General features: G+C 44.7%; 1 protein-coding gene across 1 annotated transcript in view; it reads right to left on the reverse strand.

Annotated features, from left to right (window-relative positions):
• Positions 1–12424, reverse strand: part of LOC116811479 (probable ubiquitin carboxyl-terminal hydrolase FAF-Y) — a 128554-nt gene that overhangs the window by 63669 nt on the left and 52461 nt on the right. The gene's annotated exons all lie outside the window — the stretch shown is intronic.

Genomic DNA, 12424 nt, shown 5'->3' on the forward strand with positions numbered 1-12424 from the left:
ATGGGTGAAGGCCAGTCAGGGGTTTGGGTTGAGTCTAAGAAAAGATTGGGATCCCACTAAAAGTGGGGAGTCCCAATCCGAGTCGGCACCAAATGAAAGGGATGCCGGCAAACTCAAACCACACCAAGTACGGCCAAGAGATCTTTATTGGAGAGGTCGAGGTCAGGTCGCGCCACCGGCCGCATCTCGGTAAGTCTTCCCCTCCAGGGTCTACCTCTCTAGGCAGGCAAGAGACCCCACGAAGTACCTCACCTCAAGCCCCTAAGGCCACGGTAGACCCCAAATAGCAAAACTGGCCCACATATCCCCTAGACAACCAAAGCAAATGGCCCACTTATGGGTCTCTCGATCCTAACATTCTCCAGGATCTCTAGAATTATTGCGAGTGAACAGGAAAATGGGTAGAGATCCCATATATCCACTGCTTCTTTCTCCTACGGGATAGACCTAACCTTTGTCTCCCTTGCAAACCACAGCAGCTCCTGTCTGCTCTTAAACCGCCAACCTCTCCCTCTGCCCCTGATTTCGACCCAGCCGATGAACGCCCCCCCATACCACCACCGTCCGCCACACCCTCCGGCCGCCACCCAACTAGAAGTCGCCCAGCCTCCCGCTGCCCCCACTTCTCCACACCCTCAACCGCCTATCCCGTCAGCCCCGGCCTTCCCCCCCCCCCCGTTGCCCCCCTTAGAGGTGGCAGGAACTGAAGGTATTGTCCGAGTCCACATCCCCTTTTCTATGGCTGACTTATCACAAACAGAAAAACGCCTAGGCTCCTACACTTCCAATTCTGCTTTATATATCAAAGAATTCCAATACCTCATCCAAGCTTATAGCCTTACCTTCCATGACATCTATATGATTCTCTCTAACACCCTCCTCCCCGAGGGGCGTAGGCGAGTCTAGGAACAAGCTCATCAAACAACCCCAGCCCTACCGCTAGGAGCGCAGGCAGTACCTGAGCATGAGCCCAGTTGGGATTATAATACCCAAAATGGAGTATCAGCCCAAGACCATTTAGCTACTTACATCATAGCCAGTCTACGGAGGGCAGCTCAAAAGGCAGTTAACTTTGAAAAACTTAAAAATGAAAACCCGTCCGCTTTTCTAGACCACCTTACACAGGCACTCCAACAATACACCAACATAGATCCCAAAACCCCAGACAGTAGGCAACTCCTTATGTCCCATTTTTTTTGCTCAGAGTTTTCCTGATATCAAAGGTAAACTAAAAAAACTGGACAAAGGCCCCCTCACCCCTCAAACCGAGATCTTAGCGACGGCATTTAAGGTGTATCACAATCGAAATGAGAAGGCAAAGAGGCAAAAGTACCAGTTACTGGCACAAGCCCTTCATGCCTCCCCTCCATCACACGGCCATAAGTTGTCATTTGCCCATCCATCCCAACGTCAGCCCCCAGGGCCCTGTTTCAAATGCAGAAAGGAAGGGCACTGGGTCCGAGAGTGCCCAAATCCCAGGCCCCCCAACCGGCCATGTCCTAAATGCCACCAATCTGGCCACTGGGGCGTAGACTGCCCCGGCTCTCAAAGGGTGGCCGGGACAGCCACCATCCCTACTCCCGATCTTCTAGGATTGGCCATTCAAGACTGACGGGGCCTTGGGACTTCCTTCCCGACACAAATCATCACCACACAGGAGCCCAGGGTCTCTTTAACAGTGGGTGGATGTCCCATCACCTTTCTCCTAGACACCAGAGCTACTCTCTTGGTTTTAAGGGAATTTTGGGGCACCACTTCCCTCTTTGGATCTCCCATAGTCGGGGTCGGAGGCCAAACCATACGTCTAAGAGCCACTCCTCCCCTCTCCTGCACTTTCTCCGGCCACATCTTTTCCCATCGATTCCTAGTCATGCCACAATGCCCACTCCCTTTGTTAAGAAGAGACATTCTCTCTCAATTTAAAACCTCCATCACCTTCAACCCAATCACCCTCCCGCAATCCACCTCACTCACTGCCTTGGTGGCAAGTTCCATAGATCAAACTCCTGCTCCTACTCTGCCTTCGCTCCCAGCCAGTGTCAACCCCTTAGTGTGGGACACCACCACCCCCTCATTAGCACTCTGTCCTCCCATACAAATATTCCTTAAAAACCCACACCACTTCCCCAGCCAACCCCAATATCCTCTCCCTATCTCCTGCCTGAAAGGATTACAACCAACTATTTTAGACCTCCTAAGAAAAGAGTTCCTCAGGCCAACCCATTCTCCATTTAACACCCCTATTCTAGCAGTAAAAAAACCCAATGGTATGTTCCGCCTCGTCCAAGACCTCGGCTCTTATCCTCTATTCCTCCTAGTGCCACACATTTCTCCTTTTTCACCATTCCCCTCTCCCCTCAGTCACAAGACCTGTTTGCCTTCACTTGGACTGACACAGACACTAAACAGTCACAACAGCTCAGGTGGCAGAGATAGCCCCCATATCTTTGGTCAGACCTACAAAAATTACACTTTCCCCAGTCCACCCTGTAGTCCTACAATACGTTAATGACATCCTCCTATGCTGTCCCTCTCTAACTGTCTCAGCTCTCCCTCACTCAAGTCACCTATCTAGGAGTCCTCCTTGCCCATGACTCAAAGGCCATCACCCTAGACCAAAAGTGCTTCATTAGAAGTCTTCCCATCCCAAAAACCAAACAAGAGATACTCTCCTTCTTAGGCTACTTTAGAACTTGGATCCCCAACTACTCTTTATGAGCAAAGCCCCTATATGATCTCTCCCGAGGTACCCCATCCAAGCCTGTAGAGGCCACAGTCAAGCAGCCCTTCCTGTCACTCCAACAGGCACTACTCAAAGCCCCAGCCCTACATCTTCCAGACTTACAACAATCTTTCATTCTGTATGTACATGAGCACAATGGCTTGGCTCTTGGAGTCCTAGGTCAGATGCACGGACCCACCTTTGCAGCAGTTGCATACCTATCCAAACAATTCTGAGAGCGAACTCAGCCCACAGGGAACTGAGTTTTCTCCTTTCCCTCCTCACTCGTCCGGCCTGGGTTTCCTCCCTTCTCTCGCTGAAAAAATCCTGGTACCAGGTAACCCACAGCCCTCGGCCTTACAGAGGCCCATGAGTTCTTTTGTTTCGGTGACGACCAGCTCGAAGGTTCTGACTCGCAACACGGCCATCCGCTAATAGGGGACGCCCTGTTCAGCCAGCCGCCATATACATATACCCCTTCCTCTCTCACCATGGGAGGCTCTGCATCCCGGCCAGCCAACTAGACCCCACTGTGCAAGGGTGGGCCCCCTGCCTTCAGGCCCTGGCTGCAGCCTACCTACTACTTAAAGAAATTAACGTTTAGGGCAGCTGTTGTCATTACCTCCCCCCATCAACTCAAGGAACTCCTGACCTACAAAAGTCTACAAACCCTTCCCCCTTGAACTCCTGACCTACGAAAGTCTATAAACCCTTCCCCCTTGCCGCGTACTGTCTCCTAGTTTCCTTCCTGCACGGTTCCGCTGTAACTTTCCAAACATGTGCACCCCTCAATCTCACCACCCTCCCGCCTGTTTCTCCTTAAACATGAACCCAGAAACCCCTCTAAAGCCAGGCACGCCCGTACCCCACAACCCTCTCAAAATTCGCATTTCTAAAACGCCCTCCCTTGCTACTATTCCTAAGGCATAAGCTGCTGCCCTCATGCCTGCTCTGAGCCCGCTCTTCTGGCTCTCCGCCTCTTACATCTTCGTCTACAGACGCTCCTCTGCCAACAGGCCCCCTTCACAACCCTACTACCTGTTCACCCTCAAAGAAACCTACAACGCTAACCGGAGGTCACACACCAATGTGATCAGTTACCCCGATGCTCCATCGACACATCCTCAGTAGATCTTCCCCTCCCTAAACTCACCATGACCCTTATTTCCACATGTTCCACTTTGCCATTTGCTTTCCACACCAACAATCCCTCAGCACCTGTAAAACTGAATGGCCCCAAAACTATGGGTGTCCCTGGACCAGCTGTGTTATGAATTGGATCACCAAAAAAAACAGACAGCATATATTATGTCACCAAAAACAATGCCTCATCTCAAGCAATTCACATCACTGACCCAGCCAACGCAATCTGGGGCCAGGCAGCCACAGGGGGAATATACCCAAGCACTTATCCAGCACAAACTATAACCATCACCCGTACCCTAAAAACTGACTCCCAACAGGTCCTAGCCGAAATTAACACATAAATTTCCAAAGGAGAGACTGAACTACAATCCCAGCTACACCCACAGGCCGACATAACCTCCATACAGGCTTCCTGGTTCTGTTCCTCCATCAAGGATTACTACTATTAAACACCTCTCAGGTCCCTACTTCCGACTGTTTCTTCACAAACATCAACAAACCCCCTCTTGCTGTGGTTCCACTATCTAGATCCATAAACACAAGCAACTCCTCCCCGCCGACCACCTGCTTTGTAATCTCCCATGTCCCCCTCGCCAACCTCAGTGTCCCTATTCCTACCTGTCACAACACCAGCTACCACCCCCCATCGCCCCACAATGTAACATGCAAACAAACTGTCACCCCCTGCAACTTTCCAGCTCCAGACGGCCATTAATTCCTCTATCCCTGGCCCCTGCATACCCACCACACTAGTCCCTCAACTCACATTGCTCTCCTTCTCTGAAGGCCTTCAAGCCTGTCAGTTTAATCACCCTAAACCCAACTCTCCTGAGGACCATTGGAAAAAAAAAAAAAAGCAATCTTCCTACTTATCATGCTTGGAATCTCTCTCATAGGTATACAGCATATCCCAATTTTCAGACGGCCATTCAGGAAATGGCTCAGTCTCTAGCTGCCCTCCAACGACAAATCACATCTCTAGCTGGTGTCATCCTTCAATACCGCCGCGCCATCGACTTACAGCCGAAAAAGGCGGTACTTGCATCTTCTTACAGGAGAACTGCTGTTATTCCCAAGTAATCGAAACTAGCATTAAAAACCTACATCAGATAAAACGTAAACTAATGAATGCTAGCACTACTCCCTCCCTTTAGGAAACCCTCAAAACCCCCCTCTTAGCTTGGCTCCTTCCCTTTTTAGGCCCCCTAATGGGTATCCTCGCTTTCTGCGCACTACTCCCCTGCCTCATTAAGTTTATGAAAAACCAAATCTCTTCTACATCTAACCAAACATTTAACCAGCTTCTCCTCAGAAACTACCAACTTTTAGCCACCAGTGAGAACGGGACAGATTCCACAGACGGGCTCACAACCTGCTAACCCAAGCCAGTCATGACAACTGCCAACCAATTCCACAAATTTCTCAACGATCTCCGCACCGACAGCTGGCTCATAGCCAATCCATCGCTACCCTTCAAATGGATCACAATGTTAGAGGAATCTTCATGGACTTCACACCCCAAGAGATGTTTACATACGCCGCCACACTACTTGGGCTTATTCTACTGATAGATGTCCCTAACAGTCCTCCCTTTACTCCCCTCAACGCCCCCACTCAGCAGGAAGTAGCCAGATGAGATACGACACCCCTCCACCCACCTCTAAGAGAAACAAAAGGGAGGAATGTTAGGTGACGCAAGGCGCCAAAAGATGGCGCTGGTTCTGGGTTCTTCTTCACCCAGCACTATGTCGGCCCGCCAAATGAGACCCAATGAAAGAAGGCACCTCCTACTCCTCCCTTCAGGCCCGCCCCCCATCCAACCATCAGTGCCCATATAGTCCTGGGGGCTACAAATTACTCCACCCAACAGCTCTCTCTCTCTCTCTCCCCTGCGCGACCTGACCTCAACCTCCAATAAAGATCTCTTGGCCGTACTCGGTGTGGTTTGAGTTTGCCGGCATCCCTTTCAAACACCAAACTCACTTCACAAGTTCACATCTACTAAAAAGAAAACCCGTGATACAGAAGTTAAGAAGAAATTACTTAGGCAGAGAGTAAGGGTGTGGGGGTCCTCCATAAGGCTCTTTTTCATGAATAGTAGCCCCAAATCGTTTACCAACAAAGAGCGGCCTGTAAAGTTGAGTTGCAGAGATAGACAAGCAAGCTGGGAGCTTGCACAGGTGAAGGCTGGCAGGAACAAGGGACTAGACATGTTCAAGATGGCAGCTCCATCTTCCCTTCTCTGCCACCCACATGTACAGTAATGAGCAGACAAGATGGCTCCAATCAACTGGAACAGCCCAATATGCAAAATAATCTTAGGGTGGGGCCTCTGGATGCGGTGACTCACCCCTGTAATCCCAGCAACTTTGGGAGGCAGGAGGATCACTAGGTCAGGAATTCCATAATGGCCTGACCAACATGGTGAAACCCTGTTTCTATTTAAAATACAAAATTAGCTGGGTGTGGTGGCATACGCCTATATTCCCAGTTACTCAGGAGGCTGAGGCAGGAGAACTGCTTGAACCTGAGAGGTGGAGGTTGCAGTGAGCTGAGATCACGCCACTGCACTCCAGCCTGGGGGACACAGCAAGACCCCCTCTCAAAAAAAAAAAAAAATACGGTGGGGGAACCAACCTTCCTCACACACTATGTAAATGTCATACCTGATCAAACCAATCTGTGAGCCCTATGTAAATCAGACACAGCTTCCTCAAACTGGGCTAGAAAATCCAGCACATTGGCTGCCAGCCAGTCCTTTGCCCTCGGAGACCCCTCTCTCTATACAGACAGCTGCTTCTCTTTCTCTCCTCTTCTATTAAACCTTCTCTCTTGAACACCTTGGGTGTGTCCATGTCCTAAATCTTCCTGGCGCGTGACCATGAGCTCCAGGGTGTATACACCAGACAACGTAGCCGTTTCACCAGAACCAGAGTGTATAACTGCTGAAATCTACCAAATGTTCAAATTAAAACAAATTTTTCCCTGTTCCAAAATCATTTATTTTAAAACAAGACAGTACAGGTTGACGATTGCTAATACAAACATCAGAAATGTTCTCTAATCTGAAACTTGAGGGCTGACATGACACAAGTGAAAAACTCCATCCCTCAGTCTTAACACAATCTTTGTTTCATGCACAAAATTATTAAATACACAAAATTACCTTCATGAAGATGAAAAATAAATGAATTTCCTGTTTAGATTGGTTTCTTATCACCAAGATATGCAAACATTCTAAAATCTAAAACACTTCTATGTCCCAAGCATTTCAAATAAAGGATACTCAACCTGTACTTCTTAACTTGTAAGATCAATACTATTCACCTAACAAAGCTAGACAAATATTTTATTTTATTTATTTATTTTTTTGAGACAGAGTCTTGCTCTGTCTCCCAGGCTGGAGTGCAGTGGCGCAATCTTGGCTCACTGCAAGCTCCACCTCCCAGGTTCATGCCATTCTGCCTCAGCCTCTCCGAGTAGCTGGGACTATAGGCGCCCGCCACCACGCCTGGCTAATTTTTTTTTTTTTTTGTATTTTTAGTAGAGACGGGGTTTCACCGTGATCTCAATCTCCTGACCTCGTGATCCGCCCGCCTCGGCCTCCCAAAGTGTGGGGATTACAAGTGTCAGCCACCATGCCTGGCCGACAAAAATTTTTTCAAAAAGAAGGAAGGAAGGAAGGAAGGAAGGAAGGAAGGAAGGAAGGAAGGAAGGAAGGAAGGAGGGAGGGAAAGGCGGAGGGAAGGAGAAGGGGGAGGGAAGGGGAAGGGAATGAGAAGGGAAGCAAAAGGGAAGGAGAAAGGAAAGGAAGGAGGGAAGGGGAAAGTAGAGACCAACACAATACCTTTTAACAATGAGGACTAAGATCTGATTTTTTTATGTTGCCCAAATTCCTGTCTAAGGGGTCTGGGGCGTCATTCCCTACAAATCACAAATCCTCACCAGATGGCTTTTATTTAACCCTATATATCGTGACTTACTTTTCAGTCTGACTCTGGCATAACATTATGATACAAGAAGAAAATAAAAATATTTTACTCCAAAACATGTTTCTTAGCCATATCTTGAAACAGCTCTGCAAAGCTTTCCTTCATGGGAGAAAATTTGCATCTGTTAAGAATCTTTATTAACATAGCTAAGTGTTTTTCTTCCAAGCCCTGTCAATCCTAAAGAGATTAACTGAAGGTCTAGCACCTTTTCAAGATCCGAATAGGAAACATTTGTCATTTATTGTCTCTAAGGGCAGCCACTATAAAAAGACTTCACAAGAACCTTGGTCTCCAAAATCTTTTATCTCAACCCGAACATTTGTTTCTATGATCCCAGGTCTTTGAATAAAACCAACTGTCAACCAGAAAATGTTTAAATTTACCGATACCCTGGAAGCCCCAGTCACCCACTTTTGAGTTGTCCCGCATTTCTGGACCAAACCAGTGTATTTTGTAAATGTATGTGATTGATGTCTCATGCCTCCCTAAAATGTATAAAACCAAGCTGCACTCCGACCAACTTGAGCACATGTTCTTAGGACCTTCCGAGGGCTGTGTCATGGGCCATGGGCACTCGTATTTGGCTCAGAATAAATGTCTTCAAATATTCTACACAGTTTGATTCTTTTCATTGACAGCAATATACATGCAAAAATCCTCAATAAAATACTAGCAACAAATCCAGCAGCATATTAAAAGTACAAAGTACCATGATGAAGTGTGAGATTTATCAAGCACGTAAGGGTGTTTAAACATATGAATTAATTCCTAATATATTGTCGGAAGCCTCTGAACCAGACCAATTCCATCTTGAATAGGGGCTAGGTAAAATAAAGCTGAGATTACTGGGCTGCATTCCCAGAGGGTTAGGCATTCTAAGTCAAAGGACGAGACAGAGGTTGGCACAAGATACAGATCATAAAGACCTTGCTGATGAAACAGGTTGCAGTAAGAAAGCCAGCTAAACGCCACCAAAACTAAAATGGCAACAAGAGTGACTTCTGGTCGCCTCACTGTTGCAGTCTCACCAGCGCCATGACAGTTTACAAACGCCATGGCAATGTCAGGAAGTTTACCCTATATGGTATAAAAATGGAAAGCATGAATAACCCAACCCTTGTTTTGCATATAATCAACAAATAACCATATAAATGCGTAACCAGCAGCCCTCAGGGCTGTTCTGCCTATGGAGAATACATTTTTTTATTCCTCTACTTTCCTTTCCCCTGCCCCTCCCGCACCCCTTCGTGACGGAGTCTCACTCAGCCGCCCAGGCTGGAGTGCAGTGGTTCAATCTCGGCTCACTGCAACCACCGTCTCCCAGGTTTCAAGCAATCTCCCGTCTCAGCCTCCCAAGTAGCTGGCATTACAGGCACCTGCCATCATGCCTGGCTAACTTTTCTATTTTACTAGAGATGGGGTTTCACCAGGTTGGTCAGGCTGGTCTTGAACTCCTGACCTCAGGTGATCCGCCTGCCTCGGCCTCCCAGAGTGCTAGGATTACAGGTGTGAGCCACTGCGCCCAGCCTATTCCTCTACTTTCTTAATAAACTTGCCTTTACTTTATGGGCTCGCCCTGAATTCTTTCTTACATGAGACCGAAGAGTCCTCTCTTATGATCTGGATCAGGAACCTTTTCTAGTAACAATATCATCAGAAATACAATAAAGAAAATAACAAGGCTATCTCAATTGATTCAAAAAAATTATCCACACTAATGTAAACACCTTTTCATAATAAAACTGAAACTAGGAATACAGGAATAAAATTGAAAACTAGGAATACAGGAGAAGTTTCTCAACAGCATAAAGGCCATATATGAAAAACTTAATAGCTAACATGGTCACAGGTATTCGAATCAGAGTGACTCCACAGTAAGTCCACACGAAATGCAGGTCACAAAGACCCTTCTGATAAAACAGGATGCAGTAAAGAAGCTGGCTCATCGTACGCTAAATATAATGCATTAACTTGTGAAAAGACACTCCCACCAGCATCGTATCACTTTACAAATACCATAGGCACCATCCAGACTTTATCCTATATAGTTCAAAAAAGGGAGAAACCGTCAGGTGGGTTGGAAGTGGGGAGCAGCAGATTCCCACCCCTTTCCCAGAAAACCCATGAATAATCCACTTGTTTAGCATAAATAAACCTTATTTCACATGTAATCAAGAAATCACCACAAAAATAACCAACTAGCAACTCTCAGAGCTGCTCTGCCTATGGAGTAGCCATGCTTTTGGTTCCTTAATTCTCTATAAACTTGCTGTTACTTTACTCTGTGGACTTGACCCAGGTCCAGGAACCCTCTGTAGGGGTCTGGATCAGGAATAACAACATCACTAAATCGTGAAAGACTAAAAGCTTTTCCTAAATCAGGAACAAGATAAGTATGCCTGCTCTTACTACTACTAATCAAGGCAGTAGAGCATATAGGCAAAAAAGGGAAGAGATAAATTTGGTCCAAAAAGGAAAGAAAGAAGTAAAACTATGTTATTTGCAAGTGACATGATCTTACTGTAAAAAAACCTCTAATTCATAAAGAAATTTAACAAAATTGCAGGATGAATAAAATCAATATAAAAAAATTAGTTACGTTTCGATATACTAGCAATGAATATCCCAAAAGGAAATTTAGAAAACAATTCCATCCACAAGAGCAGCAAAAAGAGTTAGCACTTAGAAATAATTTAGCAGAGAAGAAATAAGAGTGTTGAAGAAGTAAACAGAATCTAAGTAAATGAAAAGACATCCCAAGTTCATGTCTTGGAAGACTTAATACTGTTAAGAGGCAATCACTCTTCTGAGAGAGATTCAATGCAATCTCCAACTTAAAATTTATATGGATTTTTATAGAACCTAGAAGGTCCAAATAACCTCAAAAACAAAAACCTACGCAAAACCAAAACACAAACAAACCAAAAACCCCAACAAAGTTGAAGGACTTATATTCCCTGATGTACTATAAAACTAAAGTAATCAGGAGTGTGGCACTGGCCTAAGGACAGGCATATAGACCAAAGGAATATAATTTAGAGCCTAGAAACAATCCCTTTTATCTTCAACAAGGTGACAAGACCACTCAATGGGGTAAGACCACTCTGTTCATAATGATGGGAAAGCTGGATATCCACATTCAAAAGAATGGAGTGGGACACTTAGTTTCACATTATTCACAAAAATCAACTCCAGTTGGCTGAAAGATCTAAAATTAAGAACTATAAAAATAAAAAATTCTTAGAAAACAATGTAGGAGAAAATGGCTTTTGCTCTGGATTTGCCAATGATTTCTATATTGAGGATGATGGAAACACAGGGAACCAAAAAAGACATAAATTAAACTTCATGAAAATTAAAAACTTCTGTGCATAAAATAACATTATCAACAGAGTAGAAATAAATCCTGAAGAATGGGAGAAAATGTTTGTAAATCATTGGTCTGGTAAGGAATATCCAGAATATATACAGAAACTCACTACAAAAAATAATCAAATTCAATAATGCTATAAAAACTGGAATATACATTTCTCTAAAGCAGATATACAAGTGGCCAGTAATATCACAAGAGCCGATGCTCAATATCACTACATTAGTCATGAGGAAAACGTGAATACAAACCACAGTGAGGTTATATCTTACATATATTAGGATGGCCATTAATAAAAGTGAAAATAGTTAGTGTGGGAGAGGATTTGGAGAAACTAAAGCCTGTGTAAGGTGAGGCTGGGAGTGTAAAATGGTGAAGCCAATGTTAAAAAAGTTCAACAGATCTTCAAAAAATAAACACAACTTACCCTATGAGCCAGCATATCCATTTCTACAAATATACTCAACAGCTCTGAAAATAGGAACTCAGAGATCTGTGCTCATAGTAATATTAGCAATAACAGTAATCAATAGCTAAAAGGTAGAAATAATCCAGGTGGCTATCAACGGATCAATGTATAAACAACATCTAGTATACACATACAAGAGAGTATCCCCTGAAAATGAATCAAGTTCTGACCATGCTACAACATAGATGAACCTTTAAAACATTATGTTAAGCTAACAAGCTAGACACAAAGGCACAAATTTGTGTGATTCCACTTACATGAGGTACCTAAAATAGGAAATGCACAGAAACTAAATGAATATTTTAAGTTACCAGAGATTGGAGGGTAGAATTTGTTGAGGGTGATAAAATATTTTGAGGGTGATAAAATATTTTTGAGATAAAGCAGGAGTGACTGCACAATATTGCAATCATTCAATATACACCAGTCATAACTGCACAATATCATGCAATTAATGCCACTGAACAAAGCTAACTTAAAAAAGAGGTTAAAATGGCTAATTTTGTGTTATGCATATAATTACACGTTATACCACAATAAAAAAATGTAAAAGAAAAAAATCTACGCTGGCATCTTGCAGAGACAAAAGTTTAGGTTAACTGGAACATGTTTTTTAAGAAATTCTTCTACACTTCAAGGTATTACATGGGCAAGTAAAAGGGTTCCTTCCTTCACTTCTGGAAAAAAATTTTCTTCAGAAGTCATTAATTTCTGCTTGGAACAGC

This window comes from Hylobates moloch, unplaced genomic scaffold (genome assembly GCF_009828535.3).
Source record: "Hylobates moloch isolate HMO894 unplaced genomic scaffold, HMol_V3 SCAFFOLD_25, whole genome shotgun sequence".
NCBI lineage: Eukaryota > Metazoa > Chordata > Mammalia > Primates > Hylobatidae > Hylobates > Hylobates moloch.